This window comes from Eumetopias jubatus, unplaced genomic scaffold (assembly GCF_037043125.1).
Source record: "Eumetopias jubatus isolate StellerSeaLion01/CBP00866 unplaced genomic scaffold, mEumJub1_p1.0 scaffold_4, whole genome shotgun sequence".
Classification (NCBI taxonomy): domain Eukaryota; kingdom Metazoa; phylum Chordata; class Mammalia; order Carnivora; family Otariidae; genus Eumetopias; species Eumetopias jubatus.
The window spans coordinates 343,946-364,681 of NW_028274810.1; positions in this window are offsets into that span (position 1 = coordinate 343,946).

Below are 20,736 nucleotides of genomic sequence, written 5' to 3' on the forward strand. Positions count from 1 at the left end.
ACAGATCCTCAGCCATCTTGTCATTAAACCACATTGAAGTGTGTATGGGGCTGTTTATTTAATATCCGAGGCTGTAGCTTAGTGGAAGTTTTAGTAAGGTGATGGATTTTACTTTAAAATGCCAGCTTTAATTCGTAACAATAAGGAAGTTATCAACTGGGATTTTTTTCATGTTTTCCCTGATTCTTCTCACCCCTTTCCCTCTTTTTAACAGGAGCCTGAGTACAAGGTTTGAGGAACTGAGGCTTTAAACTTAAATATGTGAGTGTATATATGTATATGCATGTTTGTACAGATCTCCATGATGTTTGCCAAGTTTGGGTGCCAAAACTTGGAAAATAATAAATAAAAGTGACTCAAATTAGTTAAGTTTTTAAATGCAAAGCATTTTGGTGTCCATTCTCTTTTTGAAGCAATAAATGATTTGTAAAATATAGCTTAAAAAAGAAATTGCTGGGGCACCGGAGTTGTGCAGGTGGTTGAACATCCGACTCTTGGTTTCAGCTCGGGTGGCTCAGGTCATGGGATCAAGTCCCAGGTCGGGCTCCGGGCTGAGCTCGGAGTCTGCCTGGATTCCCTGTCCCTCTCCCTCAGCCCCCTCCCTCCCTAAAATAACTTTTTAAACTCAAAAATCGCTAGTTATATTTCTGATGTTTGTTACTTATGTAGGCTATTATATTAGTGGGTTAAAACCCTTTTATTGGAACTACAAGATTGCATTAGCCTGTATTAATCTAAACCTAAACACCAAATGCTACATGTGTTACCACAGTCCTCTAAATGTAAAGCTACCTCATTTTGCTGAAAGGAAGAACCAGAATCAGAACTATGATTTTGATGTAAATGGCCCCATTTCATAATGACTCTTGAAAGGCAAACTCAAATGGTGAAGGGTGGAAGTTCTTATCCTAGACACAAAACCCCTCAAGTTTTTTATCGGGTCTTCCTCTGAATGGAGGGAAATAGAGGGGGTTATCCCGGCCCTTCAGTTTTTGGCTTTGAACTAAATTCACAGCTCAGGTCAAAAATTCCTACACAGCCAAAGAGATAGCATTGTCGTGTAACCATGCCCCTCCCCAAACAGAAACCCCCGACCTGGTTTTATGGGGGCCATTTTGTGTGAGTAGAGTCTTTTCACTCTTTTCCCTGGCAGCTTGTGGCAAGTTTCCCCAAATTTCATCCCTTAGATTCTTTGCAATAGTCACTACTGTTCAAAACAACTTCACGAGTGCTCTGTGAAAGTAAATGTTAGATCCTCTTTGTCCCTAGCCCAGATAAAATTACATAATGTACCATTTTCTTTTCTGCCAAGATTATGAACTGTTTTTCCAGTCAGTTCTTAAACATAGTTTATAAATTTAAGAGTCCAGATTTCACCTGCTCCTCCTGATTCTCCAGACTCTGTCAGCCATTTCCGCTTTGGCTTCCACTCTCAGACTCTAGATGCCCTAATGCCAGCAAGGCCTTACACGCAAGTAGTTCTAAGCACAGGAAGTTCTCTCATTTAGGAAGGCACAAAAGCTTTCCTTGATTACTCTTAGTTTCTCCTCAGAATTGCTCTAGTATTTTAATGTGGCACTTAAATTAGAATCTTATATTCCATGGATTTTGTTGTGCGTCTGATGGCCAGCATTCATCAATGCAACAAATACTCCTTTAGCATAGAAGTAGTACACAGGATTCAGGAGCAAACCACCTTTAGAAAGCATGCTTCCTCACAGAGATTAAAGAGGCAGGATCTGTATTACAGACTGAATTGTGTTGCACACACATACAAATTCAGAGGTTGAAGCCTAACCTCCAAAGTGACAACCTGGAGATAGGGCTTTTAAGGAGGTAATTAGGTTAAGCAAGATCATATGGCCAGGGGCCCTAATTCTGGCAGCTCAATCAGGGGCTAATAAATATTACAGTGTAAAGATTCTTAACCTGGGGGCCATCATGGCTGGAATTGGCATAGGCACAATTTGGTATATGTGCATTTTTAGGGCAGAGCTCAGTTTTACAACTCAGATCTGTGACTTCCCACCCCAAAAAGACAAACCACTGTCATAATCCAAACCTACTATTTCACAGGTACACATTTCACCCAGCGGTGCTTTAATACACATTGCTTTGTATCAGGAGTTGGCAAACTTCTCTGTAGAAGTCCAGATAGTAAACATTTTAAGTTTTGTGGGCTGGGTCTTTGTGGCATTCTATCCCAACCATTTCTAGCTTAAAACCATACAAAAATAGGCAATGGGCCATAGTGTGCTGATTCCCACTCTAGTCCTAAAAATACTTTTTAATCTAGATCTATCAACAAAGCAAGCCACCCAGCTCCGTTTTTCCACACCTCAGCGTAAACCTCACCTCTGGTGCAGCAACCCACAATCGGGAGGGAACTCATGACCCCGAGCTTCTCCCTAAAGGGTGAAGGGTTTAAACCCTCCATTTGACCCCAACTCTTAAGACCTGCCCCTCAGAGATGAGCCCCCAAAATAACTAGCTTTGAAAGCCAAAGGGGCTTCCACGAGACCCACGTGGCTACAGCAATACAAGAAACAGCTTCTCAAAGGGCTGACGTGGACTCATCCACTCCAGGGCCCAGAGCAGATGCAGCTGACTGAAAAGTGCCCAGGCATTTTGTGAGAGAGGCCTAGTTGCTTATCTTAAAGCTTCAGCCTGAGGGGCAGGCATCCAATTTAAAACCTGAAGGACCTACTTAAATACTCCAAAGTCTGAGGACTGGCAGGCGCCATCTTGCGCTCTCCCTCTGCTGCACTCCCAGCCACCACTGTCTCCCAGAAAGGAGCTTGTGCACACATCTGGTACCCTGCTTTATGTGTGGTGCCCCAGTTTTTGCAGCAGCTGCCACCCAGGGGACACCTCCTGATCACCTGGCACAAGTGGCTTACATCTGTGGATCCCATGGGACTGTAACAAAAGCAGAAATGGTTCTTAACTGGCGCTTGCCCCCGGGACATAGTGCGGAGCCGGCCAACAGAAACTCAGCCGCAGTCCCAGGCTTTGTGTGAAGGGGGCCTGCTTGCTTATCTTAAAGCTTCAGCCTGAAGGACAGGCTTCTAATCTAACACATCTAGAGGCCTGTGGGCCCTGTTCCTGCAGGTTACTGGCATCTCCCCAGAAGGAGCTTATGCACACATCTGGTTTGCGTGGCTTCTGTCCAGAGGACATCCCTGGTCACCTGGCTCTGGTGGCCAGCAGGGCTTACATTCACAGGTCCCATATTGTAACAAATGCAGAAAGAGTTCTTCACGGGCTACCTCCTGGGGCACAGCATGGGGACAGCAAACAAACACACCTCCAGCCTTTCTGTGAGAGGTCTATTAGCTTAGCTTTATAGCTTTGGCCTGAGGGGCTGGCTTCTAATCAAACATGCATCTAAGGTAAGAGCCAACTACAATCCTCACCAGAGACCTCTACAATCCTCACCAGAGACCTCAACAGTGCAGTACTATCTTCACACTCTCCCTCTGCCTAGCTCCAAGTCACCAGTATCTCCTAAAAAGGAGCTTGTGCACACATCTGGTGCCCCGTTTTCGTAACTACTCCCTGGGAGACACCCCTTGACCACCTGGGTCTGTGGCCAGCAGGGCTTACATTCACAGGTCCCATAGGGCTTTAACAGTAATCCCAGAAACAGTTCCTTGCTACCACCCTCAGGGCACAGCACAGACAGAAGACTGAAACACACCCCCAGTCTTACTGTGAGAGGCCAGTTAGCTTCTTTATAGCTGTGGCCTGAGGGGCTGGCTTCCAATTAAATACACATCTGGAGGCCAACCACCATCTTCTGCAGAGACCAGGAAGGGGGTCCAGTGGGCACCATATTTTCATTCTCCCCCTGTCCCACCCCAGGTCACTGGTGTCTTTGAGAAAGGAATGTGTATATACATCTGGTGCTCCAGCATTTATGGCTGCCACTCAGAAGATACATCCCATGATAGCCTGGCTGTGGTGGCTGGTGGGGCTTCTGTTCACAGGTTCAATGGGACAGTGGGGGGGGGAAGTTTTTAACTGGCTGTCATTCCAGGACTCAGTGCAGAGGGAGCAGACAGAAATGCCCATTTCCCTGTATTCCCCTGAAAATGGTATATTTGCATACTTTACAAGCTACTGTATGAGGGTCTGGCTTCCAATCAGCCTGAATTTAGGTGCTGACCAAGATCCTCCCCTTTGGGACACTGATAGGTCTTGGCACACTTCAACTACTAGGAGTCACTGATAATAAAGTAGGCGGCTTGGACAATCACAAAGGTTCAAGAGACACCCAAGAGCTGGGGCAGGGTTAAACAATAGGGATCATCTCCTACAGAAGACCACTCCTTCAAAACTGAAAGAGGTGGCTGTGTTATCTAATGCATAGAAACTAACACAGAGAATCAAGGAAAATGAAGAAAAAGAATACATTTCCAAAGAAAGAACAACATAAAACCTCAGAATAAGACCATAATGAAATGGAGATAAGTGATTTACCTTGTAAAGAGTTCAAAATAATGGTCAAAGAGGCCCACCATGCTCAAAATAATGAATGAATGAAGTTGAAATTTCAACAAAGAGAAAATATAACAAAGTACCAAACAGAAGTCACAGACCTGAAGAATACAATAACTAAAAAGGTACAACAGAGGGGCACCTGGGTGGCTCAGTTGGTTAAGAGTCCATCTCTTGATTTCACTTGGGTCATGATCTCAGGGTTGTGGGATTGAACCCTTTGTCTGGCTCTACACTGGGTGTGGAGCCTGCTTAGGATTCTCTTTCCCTCTCCCTCTGCTCCTCTCCAACCCTCTCCCTTTCTTAGAAAAAAAAAAAGAAAGAAATTGTACAATAGAGGGCTTCAACAGGTTAGATGAAGCAAAAGAAAGGATCAGAAGGCTCAAAGACAGGACAGTGGAACTCATTGAATCAGAGTGGCAAAAAGAAATATTAAAAAAAAGTGAATATAGCTTAAGGGACTTAAAGGACATCATCAAGAAAATCAATATATGCCTTACAGAGCTCTCAGAAGGCGATAAGAGACGGGCCGGCGGGGGCGGGTGTTAGAAAACATATATGAAGAAATAATGGCTGAAAACTCCGACCTGGGGGAGGAAACAGACATCTAGACAGAAGCCCAGAGTTCCAAACAAGAGGAGCCCAAAGAGACCCACATGAAGACATCATAAAGTGTCAAAAGTTAGAGACTACAAGGGGGAACTTGAAAAGATGGCGGAGTAAGTAAGAGGATCCTGAGCTCACTTCCTCCCATAGACACATCAAGGCTACAGCTAAATAGAGTACAACTCTGAAAATGACATGAAGATTGGCAGAACAGCTCTTCTACTGCTAAAGTCATACAGAGAAAGCCAGATCAAGAAGGTAGGAGGGCAGAGGTGTGGTTAGGAGCCAAAACTCCCAGTATGGTGACCCACAGGTGGGGAACCACAAACAGGAGGATTATCACAGGTACAAAGATCCTCCCTGAGGAATGAGGGGATCAAGCCCCACATCCAGCACACCCTGCCCTGGGCATCTGCCCTGGGAAGACAAGCCCCCATAATCTCTGGCTTTGAAAATGAGCAGGGCTAAATTCTGGGAGACCCAAAAGGGTATAGGAAACTGAGACTCCACTTTTAAGGGCAAACACATGACATCACTCAGTCCAAGACCCATCACAGAGGCAGCAGTTTCAAAAGCACCTGGGTTACATGTGAAGGAGATGGATAGACCATAAGGCGTGTGCCAAAGAGGCAGAGATCTATAAGAACTTTCTCCAGGGATGGAGGTGCAGGTACACACAATTTTTCTTGCCCTCCTTCAACATAACTGCTCCAGTGCTGATGGGAGCCAGTCCCAACACTCTACATCTACCTAACTAGTGCCACTCACCCCACCCCAACATTTCCCTCCAGACCAATCCCACTCACCCTGGCAAGGTGCCTCTCCAAAGGAGCTCCTGCCCAGCCACATCCAACTGACAGCTCTGGGTGAGACCAGCATCCTTCTGCAGTGACCACTACCCTAATACACATGTGAGACAGCCCTTGCCAGGACCAGCAGGGAGGGGAGGCAGCCCTGCCCACAAACATATCAGCAAGAACTGTGGCAAGGACTCTCAGGGAGCTGCACAGGAGACTAACCTCACCCAACAGCACACACAAGCAGCTACCACAAGGCCTCTCAGAGGCAGGCTGTGCTGGAAGCCAGCCCTACCCACCAGCATGTCTGCAGGAGTCGCAGCCAAGTCACAACAGGAGGACACACACAGTCCACACATGGGCAACCCTGGAGTGCCTGGTCCTAGTGACAAGGAGGACTGAGCTACTGGGTACTACAGGCTGCCTTCTACATAAGGCCACTACCTTCAAGACCAGGAATGTAGCTGATCCACCTAATTAATACACAGAAATAAACACACCGTGTCAAAGTGAGGAGACAGGAATAGGTTCCAAATGAAAAAATAAGACAAAACCTCAAAAGAGAACAAAACAAAACCAAGATAACTGATCTACTTGATAAAGATTTCAAAATAATGGCCATAAAGATGCTCATCAGACTTGAGAGAAGAGTGGATGAACTCAGTGAGAACTTCAACAAAGAAACAAAAAATATAAAAAGAACCAATCAGAGCTGAAGAATACAATAAGTAAAATGAAAAATACACTAGAGGGAATCAACAATAGATTAAAGGATGCACCACAAATTCATGATCTGGAAGACAGGGTAGTAGAAAACAACCAAATTAAACAGCAAAAATGAAAAAGAATTTAGAAAATGAGGATAGGTTAAAGGAACTCTGTGACGATGTAAAATATACTAATATCCCATTATAGGGGTCCCAGAAGGAGAAGAGAAAGGGGGCCAGAAAAGGTATTTGAAAAAATAAGAGCTGGGCGCCTGGATGGCTCAGTTGGTTGGGCAACGGCCTTAGGCTCAGGTCATGATCCTGGAGTCCCAGGATCGAGTACCGCATCGGGCTCCCTGCTTGGCAGGGAGTCTGCTTCTCCCTCTGACCCTCTCCCCTCTCATGCTCTATCTCATTCTCTCTCTCAAATAAAAATCTAAAATAATAAAATAAAAAGATTTTCTTAAAAAAAAAAAAGAAAAAAGAAGAGCTATAAACTTCCTGAATCTGGGAAGGGAAACACAGACCCAGATTCAGGAGGCACAGAGATCCCCCCAACAAATTCAACCAAGGAGGTCCACACCAAGACACAACAGCAATTAAAATGGCAACAACAACAAAAAAAGAGGTGAAGGGAAAAGATGGCGGAGGAGTAGGGGACCCCGTTCCAACCGGTCCCCTGAATTGTGCTGGCTATCTACCAGACCACTCTGAACACCCATGAAATCAGCCTGAGATGTAAGAAGATAAATCTGGATCTCTACAAACAGAATATTGCAGGAGACTGGTTTCAAGGTATGAAGCAGGGAGCTATAATTCTGCGGGCACATATCTGAAGATAAAAAGAATGGGGAGGAAGCCATGGGGATCCTATGCTGGGGTGAGTGATAGCCTCCCATGCTGGGGACAGGGCACAGACTCACAGAACGGTAGCAGCAGGGAAAGGAGTTTAGAGCAGCCCCCAGACTGAAACCTGGAGCAGCAGGGCCACACGTGCAAACTGGGGGTGGCCAGCAGTTTTAGAAGCACAAAGGGCAGTACCGTGCCCCCAAGCCCTGACCAGGAGGTGAGGACTGGGAGCCCTGCTGAGGGGCGCACAACCCAGGATGTTGCAGTTTATAGCAGCACAGACAGAAAGAGAGATCCTGTGGCCTGGAGAGCTCGCTGAAAAACAAACTGCGATCTCTCTGCTCTGAGGCAGAGGGTTGGAAATGGTCTCTTCTGCTCTGACTCTTGGAAGAGACACAGAAAGCCGCCAGGGAAAGCCACCAGAGAACAAAAGCCCCCCAAAAACGGTTTTCACTGAGCCCATCCCTCCCCCATCAACAGGGGGCAGGGCACCTCTGCCCAAACAGGGTTGCCTAAGTAACAGCGTGGCAGGCCCCTCCCCCAGAAGACAGGCTGGGAGAACAAGAGGCCAACAACCCTAAGGTGCCTAGAAAACGGGTGCATCTTGCTTAGGTTGTGGTCAATAATTTGGACTCTGTGCACTCCCTCAACCACCCCTCAACAGAATGACTAAGAGGAGGAGCCCCCAAAATAGGAAAGACTCAGAGACTGTAACTTCTGCCACAGATTGACAAATGGATACAGATATAACCAAGATGTCAGGGGATGGACTTCAGGGTAACAGTTATGAAGACAACAGCTAGAATGGAGAAATTGATTAATGGCAGCATAGAATCTCTAAGAACAGAAATTAAAGCTGAATTGGCAGAACTTAAAAATGCTATCAACGAGGGCACCTGAGTGGCTCAGTTGGTTGAGTGACCGCCTTCGCCTTGGGTCATGATCCTGGAGTCCCAGGATCGAGTCCCACGTCGGGCTCCCTGCTCAGCGGGGAGTCTGCTTCTCCCTCTGACCCTCTTCCCTCTCGTGCTCTCTGTCTCTTATTCTCTCTCTCTCAAATAAATTTTTAAAAAAATCTTTTAAAAAAATGCTATCAACGAGATCCAATCTAAATCTAGATACTCTAACAGCTAGGGTAAATGAGACAGAAGAATGAATTACTGATCTAGACGACCAATTGATAGAAAAGAAGGGGAAAAAGGAGACCTGGGAAAAAAGCTCAAAATCCATGAAAACAGAATTAGAGAAATAAGTGATGCCATGAAATGTTCCAATGTCAAAATTATTGGCATCCCTGAGGGGGTGGGGAGAGAGAGAGGACTAGAAGATATATTTGAGCAAATCGTAGCTGAGAACTTCCCTAATCTGGGGAATGAAACAAACATTCGTGTCCTAGAGGCAGAGAGGACCCCTCCCAAGATGAAGGAAAACAGACCAATGCCCCAGCATGTAATAGTAAAACGCGTAAATCTTAGAACCAAGGAAGCCATCTTAAGGGCAGTTAGGGGGAAGAGATTCCTTATGTACAGAAGGAGGAACATCAGAATAATGTCAGACCTACCCACAGAGACCTGGCAAGCCAGAAAGGCCTAGCAAGACATATTCAGGGTATTAACGAGAAGAACATACAGCCAAGAATACTTTATCTGGCAATGCCGTCATTTAGAATGGATGGAAAGATGCAGAGCTTCCAAGACAGCAGAAACTGAAAGAATATGTGACAACTAAGCTGGCCCTACAAGAAATATTAAGGCGGGGGGGGGTTCCACAACAGGAGAAAGACCCCAAGAGTGATATAGAACAGAAATTTACAGAGACAGTCTATAGAAACAAGGACTTCACAGGCAACATGATGATAATAAATTCATATCTCTCAATAATCACCCTCAAAGTGAAAAGCTAACTGCTCCCATAAAATGGCACAGGGTTGCAGATTGGATAAAAAGACAGGACCCATCCATATGCTGTCTACAGGAGACTCATTTTGAACCTAAAGATACATCCAGACTGAAAGTGAAGCGATGGAGATCCATCTTCCATGCCAATGGACCTCAAACGAAAGCTGGGGTAGCAATTCTTCTATCAGACAAATTAGATTTTAAACTAAAGACTGTAGTTAGTGACACACAAAGACACTATATCATTCTTAAAGGGCCTATCCAACAAGAAGATCTAACAATTGTAAATATCTATGTCCCCAACATGAGAGCAGCCATCTACATAAGCCAAATGTTAACCAAAATAAAGAGTCATATTGATAACAATATGTTAATTGTAGAAGACCTCAATACTCCACTCTCAGGAATGGACAGATCATCTAAGCAGAAAATCAACAAAGAAACAGGAGATTTGAATGACACACTGGACCAGATGGACCTCATAGATATATACAGAACATTCTAAAACAACAGAATACTCATGCTTCTCGAGCGCACATGGAACTTTCTCCAGAATAGACCACATACTGGGTCACAAATCAGGTCTCAACCAATACCAAAAGATTGAGATTATTCCCTGCATATTCTCAGACCATAATGCTTTAAAACTGGAACTCAATCAGAAGAAAAAATTTGGCAGAAATTCAAACACTTCGAAGCTAAAGACCACTCTGTTCAAGAATGTTTGCGTCGACCAGAAAATCAAAGAAGAACTTAAACAATTCATGGAAACCAATGAGAACGAAAACACATTGGTCCAAAACCTATGGGATACTGCAAAGGCGGTCCTAAGGGGAAAATACATAGCCATGCAAGCCTCACTCAAAAACAAAAAAGAAAAGAAAAGAAAAAGAAAAATCCCGAATTCAGCAACTTTACACCTTAAAGAACTGGAGAAAAAGCAACGATGCCTAAGCCATGAGTTAGAAGAGAAATAATTAAAATTAGAGCAGAGAACAATGAATTAGAAACCAGAAACACAGATCAGATCAATGAAACTAGAAGCTGGTTCTTTGAAAGAATTAACAAGATTGATAAACCACTGGCCAGATTTATCCAAAAGAAAAGAGAAAGGACCCAAATTAATAAAATTACAAATGAAAGGGGAGAGATCATGACTAATACCAAGGAAATAAAAACAATTATTAGGAATTATTATCAACAAGTATATGCCACTAAATTATGCAATCTGGAAGAAATGGATGCCTTCCTGGAAACCTATAAACTGCCAAGACTGGAAGAGGAAGAAATTGACAACCTGAATAGGCCAATAACCAGTAACGAAATTGAAGCAGTGATCAAAAACCTCCCCCCCAAAAAAGTTCAGGGCCTGATGGATTCCCTGGGGAATTCTACCAAACATTCAAAGAAGAAATAATACCTATTCTCCTGAAGCTGTTTCAAAAAAATAGAAACAGAAGGAAAGCTTCCAGACTCATTCTATGAGGCCAGCATTACCTTAATCCACAAACCAGGCAAAGACCCCATCAAAAAGGAGAATTTCAGACTGATATCCCTGATGAATATGGATTCCAAAATTCTCAACAAAATCCTAGCTAATAGGATTACAATACATTAAAAGGATCATCCACAACGATCAAGTGGGATTTATCCCTGGGAGGCAAGGGTGGTTCAACATTCATAAATCAATCAGTGTGGTAGAATACATTAATAAGAGGAGAGAGAAGAACCATATGGTCCTCTCAATTGACACAGAAAAAGCATTTGACAAAATACAACATCCTTTCCTGATTAAAACTCTTCAGAGTATAGGGATAGAGGAAATATTCCTCAAGTTCATAAAATCCATCTAAGAAAAATCCACAGCAAATATCAACCTCAATGGGGAAAAGCTGAGAGCCATTCTCTTAAGATCAGGAACACGACAAGGAAGCCCACTCTCGCCACTATGGTTCAACATAGTACTAGAAGTCCTAGCAAGAGCAATCAGTCAACAAAATGAAAAGTATTAAATTGGCAAAAAAGAAGTCAAACTCTCTCTCTTCATACGTGACATGATACATTATGTGGAAAATCCAAAAGACCCCACCCCCAAATTCCTGGAACTCATACAGCAATTGCGTAATGTGACAGGATACAAAATCAATGCACAGACATCAGTCGCTTCCTTATACAATAACAATGCAACCCGTAGTAAGAGAAATCTGAGAAATGATTCCATTTACAATAGCACCAAAAACCATAAGATACCTCAGAATAAACCTAGCCAAAGAGGTAAAGGATATACACTTCTCGGCTCAGCTCGTGCTACCCGGAGCTGTTACCTCTACACTGCTCCGCGTGGCACGGGAACTCTCGCCGCTCAACCCTGACTTGGAAGAAAGCAGCCTGGAAACCAGCACAGCTGTAGCTCCCGTCCCCTCTCCACGGGGCGCGGCCACCTGTTCAACCGTGCTTGTGTGCCCAGCTGGGGAGTGAGTCCCAGCGGAATTCCAAGGGAGAAAGAAGCAGGGGCCCAAGGCGCCTCTGGACGCAACACCTCTTTCCTGAGGCCAGGCCGTCTGGCCCTGTGTGCGTTTAGTCCGAACTGCCATCCGCCTAACGCCAAGGAACCAAACGCTAGAGACCCCGAGCCTCCGCCACGAACGCCCTTCCTGAGCGCACACTTCACCAGTGGGGTGTTTGTGTGAAAGCATGAGCGATGGAACCTAAACGTGACTCTGACCAAGACACAGGCCTGTAAGGAAGGCTGCTCTCTCGACCCCTCTCTTGTGTGAGGAGGTTAGCACTGCTCTCCCCTGGGGGCCTGCCTGGAGACCTAGGTACCTAAGCACTAGCACGGAGAAACCAGGCTGAAGAGTGACCGAACACTAGCTACCAGCAGTGGAGAGGGACCGTGCTGTAGACAGCATCACGGTTGCGGAGGGTGGCAACACTTTCAGTGTGTCTGCGTGAGGGCCTAGGGAATGATTCCCTTGAATCACAGGGCGAGAGAAACGGCTTCACGCAGAGGCACCGCTCACATCAGCTCTAGGGTCACGAAGCTAGCCTTCCCCCGGCACGGGTGTGTGGAGCCCTGAGTTCCAGGCACCACCGTCGAAGGCAGAAATCTGGGCAGATACCGTGCCTTAAGCTCCCGCCGGTCACTGGGTTAGAGGGCGCGCTCTACTGTGTCCTGTGCCTGAGAGCTCCGGGAACGGCCTCCCTAAAGCCCAAACAAGCGACCTAGAGCCCGGGGCTGAAGACACGCCTCTTGGCTCAGCTCTTGTTGCTGGGGCCAGGACCGTTGCCCCGTGTGTGAGTGCAGGCCGCAAAACCAGCCACTGACTGGCAGGAACCACACTGGAGAGCATCCTGGCTCCAGCCAGGACAGCCGTTGCTGAGGGTACAAGCATTCTGCCGTGTGCCTGCGGCCGTGCGCTGCCAGCGATTCCGAGACCATTTTCGGACTGAGACTCAGGCGGCGGCAGAAGGCAGAACACGGACCCCCGCTTCGTTCGTGAAGCCGGGCCTGCGGCCCCGGTTTGGCATGCAAGTCTGATTGCTACTGGACGAACGGGAAGCAAACACAGTGTAGAGAATCCGTGCTGTAGCTTCCGCCGACCTCTCTGCGGGAGGAGGCAGTGTACGGTGTCCGGGGGCGAGAGCCTGGGGAACGGGTTCCATGCGCCAAAGCCAGGTGAGAAACAGGCCGTTGCGGAAGGCATCTCTCGGCTCAGCTCTTGCTACCCGGAGCTGCTGCATCCACACTGCTCCCCGTGGCTCGGGAACTCTCGCCGCTCAACCCTGACTTGGAAGAAAGCAGCGTGGAAACCAGCACAGCTGTAGCTCCCGTCCCCTCTCCATGGGACGCGGCCACCTGTTCAACCGTGCTTGTGTGCCCAGCTGGGGAGTGGGTCCCAGCGGAATTCCAAGGGAGAAAGGAGCAGGGGCCCAAGGCACCTCTGGATGCTACACCTCTTTCTTGAGGCAAGGCCGTCTGGCCCTGTGGGTGTTTAGTCCGTACTGCCATCCGCCTAACGCCAAGGAACCACACGCTAGAGGCCCCGAGCCTCCGCCACGAACGCCCTTCCTGAGCGCGCACTTCACCTGTGGGGTGTTTGTGTGAAAGCATGAGCGATGGAACCTAAATGTGACTCTGACCGAGAATCAGGCCTGTAAGGAAGGCTGCTCTCTCGACCCCCCTCTTGTGTGAGGACGTTAGCACTTCTCTCCCCGTGGACCTGCCTGGAGACCTAGGTACTTAAGCACTAGCACGGGGAAGCCAGGCTGTAGAGTGACCAAACACTAGCTAACAGCAGTGGAGAGGGACCCTGCTGTAGACAGCATCACGGTTGTGGAGGGTGGCAACACTTTCAGTGTGTCTGCGTGAGGGCCCAGGAAACGATTCCCTTGAATCACAGGGCAAGAGAAACGGCTTCGCGCAGAGGCACCGCTCGCATCAGCTCTAGGGTCACGAAGCTAGCCTTCCCCCGGCACGGGTGTGTGGAGCCCTGAGTTCCAGGCACCACCGTCGAAGGCAGAAATCTGGGCAGATACCGTGCCTTAGGCTCCCGCCGGTCACTGGGGTAGAGGGCGCGCTCTACTGTGTCCTGTGCCTGAGAGCTCCGGGAACGGCCTCCCTAAAGCCCAAACAAGCGACCTAGAGCCCGGGGCTGAAGACACGCCTCTTGGCTCGGCTCTTGTTGCTGGGGCCAGGACCGTTGCCCCGTGTGCGAGTGCAGGCCGCAAAACCAGCCACTGACTGGCAGGAACCACACTGGAGAGCATCCTGGCTCCAGCCAGGACAGCCGTTGCTGAGGGTACAAGCATTCTGCCGTGTGCCTGCGGCCGTGCGCTGCCAGCGATTCCGAGACCATTTTCGGACTGAGACTCAGGCGGCGGCAGAAGGCAGAACACGGACCCCGCTTCGTTCGTGAAGCCGGGCCTGCGGCCCCGGTTTGGCATGCAAGTCTCATTGCTAGCGGACGAACGGGAAGCAAACACAGTGTAGAGAATCCGTGCTGTAGCTGCCGCCGACCTCTCTGCGGGAGGAGGCAGTGTACGGTGTCCGGGGGCGAGAGCCTGGGGAACGGGTTCCATGCGCCAAAGCCAGGTGAGAAACAGGCCGTTGCGGAAGGCATCTCTCGGCTCAGCTCTTGCTACCCGGAGCTGCTGCATCCACACTGCTCCCCGTGGCTCGGGAACTCTCGCCGCTCAACCCTGACTTGGAAGAAAGCAGCGTGGAAACCAGCACAGCTGTAGCTCCCGTCCCCTCTCCACGGGGCGCGGCCACCTGTTCAACCGTGCTTGTGTGCCCAGCTGGGGAGTGGGTCCCAGCGGAATTCCAAGGGAGAAAGAAGCAGGGGCCCAAGGCGCCTCTGGACGCTACACCTCTTTCTTGAGGCAAGGCCGTCTGGCCCTGTGTGTGTTTAGTCCGTACTGCCATCCGCCTAACGCCAAGGAACCACACGCTAGAGGCCCCGAGCCTCCGCCACGAACGCCCTTCCTGAGCGCGCACTTCACCTGTGGGGTGTTTGTGTGAAAGCATGAGCGATGGAACCTAAATGTGACTCTGACCGAGAATCAGGCCTGTAAGGAAGGCTGCTCTCTCGACCCCCCTCTTGTGTGAGGACGTTAGCACTTCTCTCCCCGTGGACCTGCCTGGAGACCTAGGTACTTAAGCACTAGCACGGGGAAGCCAGGCTGTAGAGTGACCAAACACTAGCTAACAGCAGTGGAGAGGGACCCTGCTGTAGACAGCATCACGGTTGTGGAGGGTGGCAACACTTTCAGTGTGTCTGCGTGAGGGCCTAGGAAACGATTCCCTTGAATCACAGGGCGAGAGAAACGGCTTCGCACAGAGGCACCTCTCGCACCAGCTCTAGTGTCACGAAGCTAGCCTTCCCTCGGCACGGGTGCATGAAGCCCTGAATTCCAGGCACCTCCGTCGACGGCAGAAATCTGGGCAGATACCCTGCCTTAAGCTCCCGGCGGTCACTGGGTTAGAGGGCGCGCTCTACTGTGTCCTGTGGCTGAGAGCTCTGGGAACGGCCTCCCTAAAGGCCACCCGAGCGAGCAAGAGGCCGGGGCCGAAGACACACCTCCTGGCTCGGCTGTTGTTGCTGGGCCCAGGACCATTGCCCTGTGTGCGAGTGCAGGCCCCAAAACGAGCCTGACTGGCAGGAACCACACTGGAGAGCATCCTGGCTCCAGCCGGGACAGCCGTTGCTGAGGGTGGAAGCATTCTGCCGTGTGCCGGCGGCCGTGCGCTGCCAGCGAGTCCCAGACCATTTTCGGAGTGAGACTCAGGCGGCGGCAGAAGGCAGAACACGGCCCGCCGCTTGGTTCGTGAAGCCGGGCCTGCGGCCCCGCCTTGGCATGCAAGTCTCATTGCTAGCGTACGTACGCGAATCAAACACAGTGTAGAGAATCCGTGCTGTAGCTGCTGCCGACCTCTCTGCGGGAGGAGGCAGCGTACGGTGTCCGGGCGCGAGAGCCTTGGGAACGGGTTCCATGCGCCAAAGCCAGGTGAGAAACAGGCCGTTGCGGAAGGCACCTCTTGGCTCAGCTCTTGCTACCCGGAGCTGCTAGCTCTACACTGCTCCCCGTGGCTCGGGAACTCTCGCCGCTGAACCCTGACTTGGAAGAAAGCTGCCTGGAAACCAGCACAGCTGTAGCTCCCGTCCCCTCTCCACGGGGCGCGGCCACCGGTTCAACCGTGGTTGTGTGCCCAGCTGCGGAGTGGGTCCCAGCGGAATTCCAGGGAGAAAGAAGCAGGGGTCCAAGGCGCCTCTGGACGCAACAGCTTTTTCCTGAGGCCAGGCCGTCTGGCCCTGTGTGCTTTTAGTCCAAAGTGCCATCCGCCTAACGCCAAGGAACCAAACGCTATAGGCCCCGAGCCTCCGCCACGAACGCCCTTCCTGAGCGCACACTTCACCTGTGGGGTGTTTGTGTGAAAGCATGAGCAATGGAACCTAAAAGTGACTCTGACCGAGACACAGGCCTGTAAGGAAGGCTGCTGTCTCGACCCCTCTCTTGTGTGAGGAGGTTAGCACTGTTATCCCCTGTGGGCCTGCCTGGAGACCTAGGTACCTAAGCCCTAGCACGGAGAAGCCAGGCTGTAGAGTGACCGAACAGTAGCTAACAGCAGTGGAGAGGGACCGTGCTGTAGACACCATCTCGGTTCCGGACGGTGGCAACACTTTCAGTGTGTCCGCGTGAGTGCCTAGGAAACTATTCCCCTGAAACACAGGGCGAGAGAAACAAATTCGCGCAGAGGCACCTCTTGCACCAGCTCTAGTGTCACAAAGCTAGCCTTCCCCCGGCACGGGTGCGTGGAGCCCTGAGGTCCAGGCTCCTCCTTCGAACGCAGAAATCTGGGCAGATACCGTGGCTTAAGCTTCCATCGGTCACTGGGTTAGAGGGCGCGCTCTACTGTGTCCTGTGGCTGAGAGCTCTGGGAACGGCCTCCCTAAAGGCCACCCGAGCGAGCAAGAGGCCGGGGCCGAAGACACGCCTCTTGGCTCGGCTCTTGTTGCAGGGCCCAGGACCATTGCCCCGTGTGCGAGTGCAGGCCGCAAAACCAGCCCCTGACTGGCAGGAACCACACTGGAGAGCATCCTGGCACCAGCCGGGACAGCCGTTGCTGAGGGTGAAAGCATTCTGCCGTGTGCCTGCGGCTGTGCGCTGCCAACTACTCCCAGACCATTTTCGGAGTGAGACTCAGGCGGCGGCAGAAGGCAGAACACGGCCCCCGGTTTGGTTCGTGAAGCCGGGCCTGCGGTCCCGCTTTGGCATGCAAGTCTCATTGCTAGCGGACGAACGGGAAGCAAACACAGTGTAGAGAATCCGTGCTGTAGCGGCCGCCGACCTCTCTGCGGGAGGAGGCAGTGTACGGTGTCCGGGCGCGAGAGCCTTGGGAACGGGTTCCATGCGCCAAAGCCAGGTGAGAAACAGGCCGTTGCGTAAGTCACCTCTCGGCTCAGCTCCTGCTACCAGGAGCTGCTACCTCTACACTGTTCCCCGTGGCTCGGGAACTCTCTCCGCTCCAGCCTGACTGAGAAGTAAGCAGCCTGGAATCCAGTACAGCTGTAGCTCCCGTCCCCTGTCCACGGGTTGCGGCCACCTCTTCAACTGTGCTTGTGTCCCCAGTTGGGTAGTGGGTCCCAGCGGAATTCCAAGGGAGAAAGAAGTAAGGGCCAAAGGCGCGTCTGGACGGAACACCTCTTTCCTGAGGCCAGGCCGTCTGGCCCTGAGTGTTTTAGTCCGAACTGCCATCCGCCTAATGCCAAGGAACCAAACGCTAGAGGCCCCGAGCCTCCGCCACGAACGCCCTTCCTGAGCGCACACTTCACCTGTGGGGTGTTGTGTGAAAGCATAAGCGATGGAACCTAAACATGACTCTGACCGAGAAACAGGCCTGCAAGGAAGGCTGCTCTCTCGACCCCTCTCTTGTGTGAGGAGGTTAGCACTGCTCTCCCCTGTGGGCCTGCCTGGAGACCTAGGTACCTAAGCACTAGGACGGAGAAGCCAGGCTGTAGAGTGACTGAACACTAGCTAACAGCATTGGAGAGGGACCGTGCTGTAGACAGCATCACGGTTCCGGAGGTTGGAAACTCTTTCAGTGTGTGTGCGTGAGAGCCTGGGAAACGATTCCCCTAAAGCCCCGGGCGAGAAAACCGGCGTCGTCCAGAGGCCCCTAGCGCATGAGCTCTAGTTTCACGAAGCTAACACTCCTCCGGAATGTGTGCGTGCGGGTCTGAGTTCCAGGCACCTCCTTCGAAGGCACAACACTGTGGAGAAACCGTGCTTTAGCTCCTGCCGGTCAGTGGGTGGGAGGACGCTGTATACTGTGTACTGTGGCTGAGAGCCCTGGGATCGGCCTCCCTATATCAACCCAGGGGAGAAAAAGTCCGGTGCTGAGGACCCCTCTCAACTCAGCTCATGTTTCTGGGGCTAGTACCATTGCCCCGTGAGTGTCCAGGCTGGAAGTCAGCTGCCTAACTCGAAGGAAGCACAGTGTAGAAAATCCGTGCCTCTTCCAGAAGAGTCGGTCCTGGGATTGGATCTGGCCTGGGTTCTGTTGCTCTGGTTCATGCAGTAGTCTCTTTACCTCCAAGTCATTGCTTTCTTCAAAACATCATTTGTCCTGTTCCCTGAAATAACAAAACAGTGCAGTAGGAACAGCTGGGCCCATACTTGCCTGGTGTGTTCTAAAGTGTGTCTTTCTGTTTGCTCAGCTCAGTGTCTCCTTCTGTTCCCATGTGCCCCTCTCTCTGAATCCACATTTTCTCATGGCAGAGGAGATCTCGGGACATTACATCAGTCTGGACCCCCCCCCACCCAAGTGTGTCTGTTGACGGTCCATCTGTAGCACAAGTGGGGAGTCTGGAATTTCCCCCACCCCTAATTTCCTCTCCCATCCCCTGGCTCGGGGGTACCCACACTGGTTGAAGATGAACTGCTCCATGCTCTCCTGCTGGTTGGTGGTCTTTAGATGTTCCACTGTGCTCTGAAGGAGACTCTCCTGTTTGGACAGTTTGGTTGTCAGTTCCAGAAGTTCCTTTTTCATAGACTGTCCCTGGAGAAGGGAAACAGGCTCTCTGCCAATGGTCAGAAGGCCTAAAGCACCCCATGTTTTGCGGCTCTTGAAAATCAAAAGTGGGATTCTATAATCTCAGCTATTTCTGGACTGAAGTCCCTCCCTGAAAGCCTCTAAAACCCTCCAGCTGAGGCCAGCTTAGAATGAGGCCATTAGGTTGGAACACTGAGAACCTGGGAGCCTCCATGCAGATGGACACAGGCCTCCACTCTTGTTCCTATAGAGAACCAGGGCAGCTCCAGAACTCCTAGCGGTGGCGCAAGAGCTCACATTTAGCGCTGACATCAGTTCTAGTGCCCTGGCATCAACAGTTAAGACTTGGTATTTGGGAATGTTATGGCTGGGGAGACAGTCTGCGATTTTGTAAATCTTTTGACCAACTTCAAGATGGCAAAACACCCTCTCCTTTGGAACTGGCATAGTTTGGTCCCATAAGGTGTTAGTGATATTAATCTGGCCTTAGAATCCTGTCATCAGGGCCTGGGGCGGGGTAGATTGACAAACCTTGCTGTCCAGGGTCCCACCAATCAGAACCCAGTCCTCAAGACTGAGGGCACCAGGGAAGAAAGGGTCTATTTCCTGGCAGTTGAATTTCCCAGGTTGTGGAAGTAGTCCAAGAGATGTTGCTTGAATTTTGTTTTGAGTTGTGTGGAAGGGCTGAGAGACTTGAGAAAAGAAGGGGTGTGAAACCTTTGGGGGGAGCAAAGTGATTATGTTTGTACATTGTGAAGCATATGGGCATATGAAGCTATGCTGGGATGGAAGGTTGAAACATCCTACATATTTTATAAGATAAAACAGATGTACTGGATGTGCCTTTTCAACAGTGTGGCTTTTTTGTTTGTTTGTTTTCTGTTTGTCATATGCTGACCCCTTTTGTTTGCCCAAGTGCAAGTAGTCTGTCTTTGTATTTTTCAGACTTTGGTGCTGTGTTTACCTGCACCCTATTGAATACAAGCCCAAATATCTGGCTTATTTAGTGTTTTAGAGAGTTCAGACAAGTTCTGTTGAAGTGCTTTTGGGAGGCAACTCTTAATAAGCAAACCTAACCAGTACCATTCTGTAAACCTTTGGGTTATACAAAATAACTGAACTTAGGGACAGCGGGGTCGGGGGGGTCGGGTGGGGTGGGGTGGGTGGCAGCGGGTGGGACAGGGGCTGCTCTTCTACCCATGGCGTGTGCATGTGTGTTTGTATAGATGTATCTGTTTATTTCCCTGACTTCCACCCCATCTTTAGATTTCCTGCCTTATATGCAGATAGCAATACCCCCACTCACAAATAGTATCCAGCCCCGTCTCTACTGCTTAGCAGGGAAGGTGCAGGTGTATTTTCTACCCATAAGATGAGAGAGACCCCGTGAGTGGAGCCCTTTCTGGGGTCTCTTTGGGAGCAGCCCTGCAGTGCCTGGAGGGGGACTAGGAATCCCTGCCCCTCCTTTAGGGCCTAGGTTGCAGTCCAGGGATTTGACACACCTGGTGGCTTCCTTCTCTCCCTAGGGAACAGAAGTGAGCCCTGGGTTCCGTGTTACCCATGAGACACCCCAGAAAGGCTCTGAGAAAGCCTGAACTTCCCATGGGGCCAGTTTTTATTCAAGCTCATCCTTCCTGTGGAAGATATTTGAGAGAATAGGAATGAGCAGGGCATGCTCACATGCTTTAAGGATCCATGCCCACTGACAGAGGATAGGTTTTCACCACAGACCTCACAGCACAATCCACTCAAGCCCCTGCACAAGGGGCGGTGGGTCTCCTGCACTCTCCCCCAGCAAAAACTGTCTCAGAAAAGCTGACGAG